General features: G+C 40.1%; 1 long non-coding RNA gene across 1 annotated transcript; it reads left to right on the top strand.

The window, feature by feature from the left end:
- Positions 1-304: 304 nt before the first annotated feature.
- Positions 305-1,824, top strand: LOC311439758. Its single transcript, XR_014694977.1, has 2 exons — positions 305-574; positions 675-1,824. It is a non-coding gene; the product is annotated as an uncharacterized lncRNA (long non-coding RNA).
- The last annotated feature ends 8,394 nt before the right edge of the window (positions 1,825-10,218 follow it).

A 10,218-nucleotide genomic window follows, 5' to 3' on the forward strand; every position in this document is an offset into this window, starting at 1 on the left:
CCTCAACTATTTACAGGTAAATTGGAAGATCTAGAACTGTTCAGCATACTTAATGGGTTCCTTTTTCTCTCCCTGGTTACATGGGGAGAATATGTCTTATACACCTGCAAAGCCTCATGTAAAGCTTTGACCTACAGAAACTATAAAATTACACTCTAGCTTCTTCATTGCATGAGTCTTCACCATCAAAATGCAGCTGAAATCGACAGGTTCCAGCTGATTTCCCTCCCAGGTCTCCATTAATTACAAGGTCTTTTAATTACTACACACACACAAGGGGCGAAACAACTTAGCTGCTCCTCCAAGATGTAATTACCAAGCTCAGCCCCAGTGACCCAGCTTGGCCCAGTGCAGTGGGAGCCAATCGCTCTAGCAAGATCCTGTCACTGACACAACCACTCTCCAGTACCGCAGCACCCTCCAGATCCAAGGATGCAGTTACTGGTAGGACTGTGGAGAGGAGGAAGCCCGACTGTCTTTTCCTCTTCCCGTTCAAGCAAGGGGGAGGCACAGCTGGTCACCCACACAACTAGGGTGCTGTTGGTAGCAAGGAAAATCTTTGCAATCTTCCTAGGTAGGCAAAACCACTAAACAGTTCTGAAGAGGCTCATCAAAGACAGCAATGCCTCTGGAAGCCAGAAATGGTGTAAATCTCTTCCTGTTCTCCTCTACAGCAGTCCTGTACAGCCTTCATTCTGCAAGATGAACAAGTAGTAACAACCCCCAGACAAAATCCAGGTAATAAGAGATTGGAAAGCAAGCCAACACTACTCAGCCCTCTCTGGACAGTGCATCCAGCCCAAGTGGATTCCTGTTGAGAAAACACTGCTCTTCAAACATTCAGAACGAGCTCCAGGTAGCAACTGTATGGGTCTCAAACTGCAACACAATAAACACCACATAAAGAAACCACTACTGTCTATTAGGAAGGATATTAAGACCTCCTGGGAGTGTAACTTCAGCAAACACTTAGACTGAATTTACAGTCCAATCTTTCGGTTCTCTGCTCCAGAAGAAATGACTGGTCCTTACATTCTTTATACCAGCTGTGTTCATTCCCAAGTATGTTTTTTTTCTGGGGGGGGGGGGGGGAAGAGCAGAGAACTCAGCTGAGCAGCAGCTCAAAACCCTCAGCTGGTATTTTATTCACTTTGTTTTCCATTAATTCTTTCATTTGAAAATGAAATGTTCACCTCCTACATACGAGAGGAGAAGAACCAGCAATAAAGGCTGCTAAGAGAATAATTTGGAGCTGTGAACAGAGATCAATAAATAAATTGGAGATGTGTTCAGTCAACACCCCCCAGAGTCAAGCAGAATTAAAAACCAATTAAAAACCATGCACCTTTCTTCCAGTCACTCAATTGGAAAACAAAGGACAATCATAAGGCAAAAGTTATCAAGAGAAAATGGATCTTCCCGGACTCTTTAAAGCTGATCTTATAGCAATTAACTTACAAATAAATTAACCCAAAATTCACTACACTATAAACCCCTGGTTATAGTTTTACAAAGCAACAGAACCCCCTCCTCGTTGATCATCTCAGCACAGTTAGCATTTGATTCATGAAGCTGTGCCTCGGGTTGCCAAGAGCAGAGCTGCTCCTTAATTAATAATAATGAGCATTAGCTCAGGAGCCTCACACCTTTAAGACCCCAAAGGAGCACCAGCTGAAGCCGGAATCTCAGTGGGCAACTCTTATTCAGCCTGAAGCAGAACCACCAAGAGATTAGCAAGAGAGCCTTTACAGCAGATACATTGATTTTTGATGTTCACCTGTATAAAAATCATTGTCAAAAATAAGACCTTTTCGGGTTTTGGCAAAGCATTTGGTACCATGGCTCATGAAACTACCTCAAAATAATTTCATCTATAAGTTGAATAGCCACAGCTTCGTAATAAACTATCAGACAGTAGTGAGCATCAGTTTACAGTAACTGAGAGGAAAAACAAAAACAAAAACAAAAACAAAAAAAAAAAAAAAATTTGTTTTCTGTGGCACAACCTGTGAAAAGGAAGAGGAAAAAACAAGGCCACTACATGAGTAAATAACGTGATGAAAAAGCATTTAGTTGCAAATACTAAGTGTAAGTCAGCTGAAAACTTACGTGACACAGGAACCATTCTGCCTCAGGACGTGCAACACCAGCTATGCTACACACCTGTGTTACAGATTACCTGTTTGTGGAATTACATACACCAAATTACAGCTGATGCTGGGTCAGAATTTTGTCCTTAGATCTGTTCCCGGAGATACACCAGCAAAACCTCCCAGTCAGCCCAACAGCCAGCAGTCTGCTTGGATCAAACAGCATGTTGGAGCCCAGGTGGGGATAAGAAACATCTTTTGATCAGGGTGCTCATGTCTGTAAACTGTTTCAGACTCGGGCTGAGAGGAAGGACCGTGTTCCTTACCAGACTCCTTTAGAGGCTGTAGGATCCTGTTCAGCTTGTGGTGAAATAAATACAAATGTATTCTAACTGATCAATGCTGTTAGAAACTGTACAGAAAATGAGCATACAAAGCACCAGAACAAGAAAAATATTTTCTTCAGAACTGAGTAACTTTTTTTTCCCTTTTCTCACATTATTTACAGGAAGAAAGTAACAGCCATTTAAAAGTGCCAAGAAACCTTTTGTACCTTTCAAACCCTGCATGAATCACACCCACATACAGTAACACACACCGCTAATCTTCTCCAATAATCTCGTTTCCCCAGCCCTGTGCAACACCAGGTGCTCCAGCTGCACATTTCACGTTTAAAACCTTGCAAAGCGCTCAGCGCTTCACCAACATCAGCCCACCACCACACTCCCCAACACCCCAGTGCAATCAGCAGGCCAAATTTCAGCCGCTTATTCACAGACCTTTCCTTATTTTATTCTTCCCTTGATGGCACACGGGATTTCTGCCTCACCCTCACCAGCCACCCAGCCCAAAGGGCCACTGACGCACACTCAAAATGGCGGCCGCCGCCCCTCACCAATGGCCCTGTGGGGCTGCAGAGCGCGGCCCTCGCCCCCTGTGGAGGTGGTGGCCAGGGCCAGCAGGGTGGCTGCAGGGGGGGCACGACACAGCTTTTGTGGCTACAGCAAGCAGGGTTCAAGGGTTTTCAGAGCGAGAGAACTCCAGTGGTAATGGGCTGTAGCCTGAAACCAGTCACAGTTGGGTTTACCTCACATCTGGGCAGCCTTTAGTGCACTTGGGGGAACAAAACCCTCCACTATTTACTAGCTGTTATCTCGCATACAGGTCTGCAATAAAGCCTACCACCGACAATTCACCTTCCTGAAATCTCCACAGATGTGGAAGTTTGCGGCAGTATTGTGCTTCCCTGACCTTGCTCTGATGAGTGGCTCCTTTGCTGGGCTACAAATGCCTAATATGCTCCTAGGGATCACAGATGATTCAGAATTGCCTCTGGCAAACCCATGGGCTCCGCAAGGCATCAGCCCACAGACAGCAAAAAATTTTTACAGAAACAAAACTAAGAGAGACCCTTATAGCTTACAGTAATTACTGGCCCCAGTACTGTTAGTCACACTTGTCACACAAGGCTCATCTGAACAAGTGTGACTGGCATATATTGCAACTAAGAAACACCAAAGCCCTAGCATGCTCCCAGCCTCATCTGGCAATGGGTGAACACACAAGTAAGGTGTGCAGGACACTCAACACCTCCTAGACGAGTTGTCAGAAATCTCTACACACCTTCCCTCACAATAGAAACGCAACTTAGCTTTCAAATACAGAGAATGAACTTGAAATGCAGTCCAGCTGCTGTTAGATTTAGGGCTGTGCATTTCTTCACTCTAGTTCCCTGCTGCAGCTAGCCTGCATGCAGCAAGGGTGTGATGAGAGATCACGCATGTTTTAATGGAGGAAACCAGAAGGAAAAAAGGGAGGCTGAATCCTTATTACAGCTGCAGCTTTAAAGAGTTAAAAGTAAATAACTGACTTAAAATGAATTCAGATAGTGTTTGTTCTATTTCTCCAAAAAACATCCCAAAGCTGAGGAGAATTAATTACTCCCATACCTGTGATGGAACAGAAGTTGACAATATGGCTTTAGACAGCCAGGAAATGTCTCTGAGGAGCAGGCTCAGGACTGAAAAGTGATTTCTTAGTTCCAGTAGTAGGAGGTTAATTCATTGTCAGTCTACACTCTGCTGTTGAAACACTTCTTTCTGTCAACTGTAGTTATGTGATGAAAAACTCAGTAATGCCCATGGGTCAGTATGGAAGAGAAGAACAAAGTAGTAGTTATCAATAATCAAATAAATAAGTGCCAAGACCAAATGTAATCTAGGACTGACAGGAAAAATGGGTAAGACAATGTGGAGTTCAAGTTGGGGTAAGGAAATTGTCTTCAGATACCTTTTCTTATTACAAGGAGAAAAAAAAAAAAAAAAGAGGAAGGGAAACGTTTCAGCATTTTTTAAGTTACTGTGATAATATTTATATATATGATTACAAATAAAATGAATCCACATATGCAAACAGCTAGAGGGACTGTAGAGATGCATGGCAAGTGAGAATCTGTATACACACATGAAAACATCTTAGGAAGAAAAAAGACAAGGGACAAAACATCCACAGAGCTGCAGAATATCAGCTGTTTGTCAAACAGCACCATTCTCCCAACTTAAGGCAGATCAAGTCTGCAGTCAATCTGGAGATGACAAAAGAGAAGCAACAATGATCTGAAAGTGGGGTCAAAATACTTCTGTAGATAGAACTGCATCTTTTATTCCAAAGCCTGCATCAGCATCGTTTCGAGTGTGATACTACTGGAAAGACTAAAAAAAAAAACAAAGTTCCTCCCCTACTCAACACCCTTTTCTGTTGTTGTTAGAAAACATACACACATACATACAGCCATATTCCAGCTTGAGCAGGTACATTCTGCATTCAGATGCATTTTTCAGAAGGAACAGTTGTTGCTGCATGCCTGCCTTGTCTGTAACTCATTTTGCAAGGGTGGAAAGGAGAGAGAGAGAAACATTTATTTACAGGAGGCACGTATGTGCCTAGGAACATAGTGTGGTGAACAAATGCCTAAATCAACATCACGCTGAGCTTTGTACGCATATATATATATATATATATATATATATATATATATATATATATATATAAATGTAAGCTAACATGCACTGCTACACAGATGGAGCAAGCATAGCAACCCTACTAACAGTTTGCTGCTTCTGGTCATGCAGTTACTACAGTTAAGTCGGCGCTGTATTCTGCTGCACAGAAGACATGCTGATCGCATGTCCAGTCTTTCCTTCAACAGACTTTTACAAAATTTGGTGTTACAGCTTTCTTATGCAGCTTCTATATAATGTACCTGACTTCCTGGCTGTAACAACTACTTGCAGACTTTTTATAATAGCACAAGTTGGCAATGCTTCTTGTTCTTCATGCTTAAGGGGAATGAGGAATACCAACATTAATTCAGAGCACATTTGGAACATAGGAGAACAGGCCATCATTACTTTAAAAAAGACCCCCAAACTCCCTCTGCTGGATTCAGTCTGGAAAAATCAATTATTCTTCAGTAGTGGTGCAAAGCACTACCGTCCTGAGAACATCACACAGATTGAACAATAGAAAACATGTTTGCTGAATATCATGCCGTGTTTCTACATAGGTTGCACCCAAGACAGAGTTTTGATTGCTTACTGTTAAAATTAACATGTGTTGCTTGTGTGTGTGTGTGTTATTTACCTTCAGACAACAACAACAAAAAAAAAAAAAAAGAAAAGAAAAAGAAAAAAGTAGCTTTTCAGAGACAAGTAGCCAGGAAACGTTTTCTGAATAAGCACTAAAAATTACAATTTGGATGAGAATGTGATGACATTCACATGTCATCACATTCCCTTTGAACCTTCAATCCAAATTTTCAGACAGTTGCATTTTAGGGGCCGTTAAGAACTTTTTCCTTGTGTACTGGGACAGAACTACTAGAAAAAAATAGTTAAGTTCAAGTTTTTCCTGAAACAAACAGGTCAAAATAAAGCCCTATGCTTAATTTAATTCTCTGGAAAAAAAAAAAAAAAAAAAAAAGTGCTTGTTTTTATCTATCCTGATTCAGGGCAATAATACAACTCATAAATTCATCTAACCTTAATTCATACTTTCACTAGCTGTAGAAATGTAATCTTTAGGTGAAGCAGTATGATCACACCTCTCAAATTTCACACTAAAATCTGTATAGTTATTGTCCCCAATTTTATTCCACATTACATATTTTCACAGCATTTCAGTTCATTCTCAGTGTTAAGAAAATTAAACCAGCATGTCAAACATGTTCAGATATAACATCTCCTTTGCAGGATGAAAAGCTTACTGAAACAAGGCTGCCCACTATAATCTGTGTATAACAGTGCAAGTGGTAATAAAACAACAGAAAACTGAGAGATGGAAAATTAATTATGCTAGTATAAGCACGTGACAAGTGCTTCCATTGCTGAAGGTCCAATGAGGAAATCCTATCCACTGTGGAACAAGTAATAAATTTTAGGAGTGTGTTGTTGTTGTTGTGTTTTGTTTTGGTTGGTTGGTTTTATTTTTAAAAGGATTTAACAAATTTATGCTCAAGAAATCAGGCTCATTTAAAGAGCATTGAAAACCAAGGACCCAACAGCAATAGTCATTTCTGATTATTTAATCTACATTATATTCAGTAGTTAACATTTATGTGCAATTAGGAAAAAAAAAAAGAAAAAAAAAAAACATTTTCCCTAAGTAATTTTCCAAAAGTCATCACCAGCACAGCAAATTGTTGGAGTATACTGAAGAGGACAACTCTTCCCGGGCACAATTTTCTCTTCAGAGGAGTCTGTGCACTGAAAGAGCAGTTAAAGAGTTCTGCAAAGGCTTGGAGTTGCAAACACATTAGCACGTTCAGTCTTTATCTCCCATATCCCTTGTGAATTTCCAGCCTTAGCAGTCAGTGAGCTGAATGATAAATACAGCTGGCTGAAACAAGGCCAGCCTGTCACAGAGACCAAGCAGGGAAAACCAACTCTGTTATTCCATTCAAACGACGCAGATGCCTCAGTTAAGGTTATCGATGTCTGCTGTAATCCCTCCACCTCCAAACAGATGATTGCTTCATTCGACTGAGCAATGTTGCTTCTGCTCACTGGAATAAAATGAATCACTATTGCTTAGTCTGGGGCTTGTCCATTAAAGCAAATAGGACGGAGTGAGAGGACAGACTATCTGTATGTTAGTCAAAGGCATAGCCCCACCTATGCCTGGGAAGGTGCTTTGACATACTCTGAAGTAACATATTTATAAACGTGCACTTTCAGCTGCTTGCATTGCAGTGCCCTCTGCTGTTTGCAGGAGCAAAAGGCAGCCTGCTAGCTGCATTAACACACGGTGGAGGAAGGGCAAGAACTCAAGTTTTGGCTATCGTGGCAGATGAAAATACGAGTTCTTCTTTGAGCTGACCAGAAAAGGAGGCAACTGGGAGTATTTTCCCATGAGATTTCCCAGCAAGCATTTCATTTTCCTTGTTGTCATCCACCTGTTCCCTATGCATTTATGATTTAAAAAAATATTTAATTCTTGTCCTTTTTCTTCATCAGTAGAACTCCAAGTGCTTCATGAAGAAAGTGCATACTATTAGGACTTCTAGTTTACCCTGAAGACCCTAGGATGTGTTTGCTGAGGTCTGTGCATCTGGGACTCAGTTTAAAGCAGTTAGCTCTGTGTAGCGACATTTGCTATAGCTTGTGGTAACTGTTGAAGAGCCCCTGCATAGCGTTTATCCTGTGACCACTACAATACTTCTCTCATGCCTCTCAGCTTAGTTTCTTGATTAGTTTGTACTTGAACTAATTGCATCCCAGGTAAGACTGGAAAACATACTTTACACATGATGCAGTGTTCTGTCCGTCAGCAGTGCAAAAGACAGTACTGCAATGTGAAAATAGCCTCCCTTTTCCTCCCTTAAGAGAAAGGTATAAAATCAGACATTATGTGGCAGAAGAACTGTCAAAGATAATCCATTATCTTTGGAGAAAATTAATGTCCTTGAAGTAACTTTAAAAAGTGCTACTGGAAGTATATTCTTAAGAAAATATGCGTTTTGCACAGAAATACAAATATACAGTATTGTTTTCAGTACCCTGCATGTCCCAGAAACACCACACAGAAAGCTTCCAACAGCAGTTATAGTGCACACACAGATCTTAACTCTTTTGAAGTAAGAAGTTGAATGCCAGCATAAAATGCTCAAGAGTATTATTAGCAAAGAGTTTGTGTATCATTAAGCTTCCTTGCACAGTAATACCAAGTCTGCAACAGCTTATAAGCATATGGTTTGAACATCAGACTTTCTACAAACATAAGTTCAGATCCTGGCAGGATCAACTCAGCTTGACAACCTTCTGCTGTGCATCTTGTAGCAGTAACTGCTTTGCTACTACCGCTTGCTGCATCTCACAGAAAGGGCTCTCTCACCTGTGACTGGGGACTTCCAGGTTACTGCTGTAGCACAAAAAAAGTACCTCTGTAGCAGCCCAGAGAAGTTACAGAGCAGAACTCTAGAAGGATCATAAACCAGCACTGAATTTTGACTTACCTGTAGGAAGGAGCCTGAACAACACAAACTGCTTTGCCAAAAGTGAATGAAAAACAAACAAACAAACCACACACACACAAAACTTTTGGGGAAAGCATAATGTACAGCTCTAGAATCATTCATGAAGCTTCCATGAAGCCAGGGACACAGGTTCCTGCTGCCCCATGATACTGTTAGTCTAGCGTTTGGGATATACACGCCCAGGATAACTTCCTCCTAGGGCCTCACAGTTTGCCTTATGTGGTGCACAGAACTTGCATACGGAAACTATTCTGTCTCATTTACACTTTTACAAGATTCCTGCAAATAACTGGTCTGGAACCTAATAAGACTGAAACTTGCTGGATCTGGTATTAATTACATAGCTCCGGTGAGGTCTATGATATTTACCCTACACTGAATTACTTTTTTCCTCCTTTTTGAAAAGAGGAAATAAAACCTTTTTGTACAGCTCAGGCTTCTGAAGACATACTCATTTACCTAGCAGGTAAATGCAGGGAGATGTATATAATGTTCAAGAAAGTACAGGAGGATTTGTTTCCTCCCTTGTCATGTTGTCAGCGTTTTGTCATGAACGAATCATGTAGTTCTCAACTTCACCAATTACTGGTATTATTCTCATTTTATACATATAGAAAGTAAGGTACTGTGATTACAGATAGCATATGATAATTAGTATAGTTTGTCAAACTCAGGAGCAATTAAAATGGAATAAAGAACTGTAGGAATTGGTGGACTTTAATTCCATTATGCATTGAAATCTATCAGATTAATTTACCCAAGTTTTCAAATGCTCATATGTATTATATGCATACTGTTTTGATATATCTAAATTATTTACCACCACCTAAAAAATTTAGCACTGTTTGTGCACAGTGTATTTTATACTGACAATCAGAATGAAATGACAAATTTACACAGGCTGATTTTCAAGGATCCCTCTCTTTTTAACTGTAACATCTAAAGTAATGAATCAGGTCTCTTCAGAGTAAAATTTGAACAATTCTTTTGACTGGAGAGGTATTAAGAGAAGCACATTCCACCAGAATGTGAGGTTCCACAAAAGTCTAAACTTTTCTCTGAAATTGCTACATTTCCAGAAAATAATAAAATAAAAAAAAGTGCAAGTAAAGTAACTATTAAAGTGTCCTAGCTCCACGGCTGTTTAAACGCCTGAAAGCTCATGGTATTTCTGAGGTTTGTGTTGCAGAAAGCTTTAAAAATAACAACAAAACAGTATCTGTCATGAATTTAAAATGCTTTCAATAACTTGAAATGATTTCTAGAGGCAGGGATAGAGGGAAGGATTTTACTTAAAGAGCTTTTAAATTTTCAGATTTTTCTCTGGTTTGGAATAAACAACTTCAAAATTGTTCCTAAACCAGTTTCTGGTCTGTTACATAAGGCAATTACTTCTGCCTTTAGCTTCATACTTTCAGAGCTCTGATATTTATGTTCAATGTCCTCTGCAAAACATCAATTCTCATTTGAAAGAGCAGCTGATATTCATAACCTAGGAAAACAGCAACCATATGAATCTGATATTACACATGCTTCGGTATTAATTTGTCTCATGGTTCAGCTGTATTCAAGTGTGTTCATGAAAATAAACCATTC

The sequence above is a fragment of the Aythya ferina genome, assembly GCF_964211825.1.
Source record: "Aythya ferina genome assembly, chromosome: 7".
Taxonomy (NCBI): Eukaryota; Metazoa; Chordata; class Aves; order Anseriformes; family Anatidae; genus Aythya; species Aythya ferina.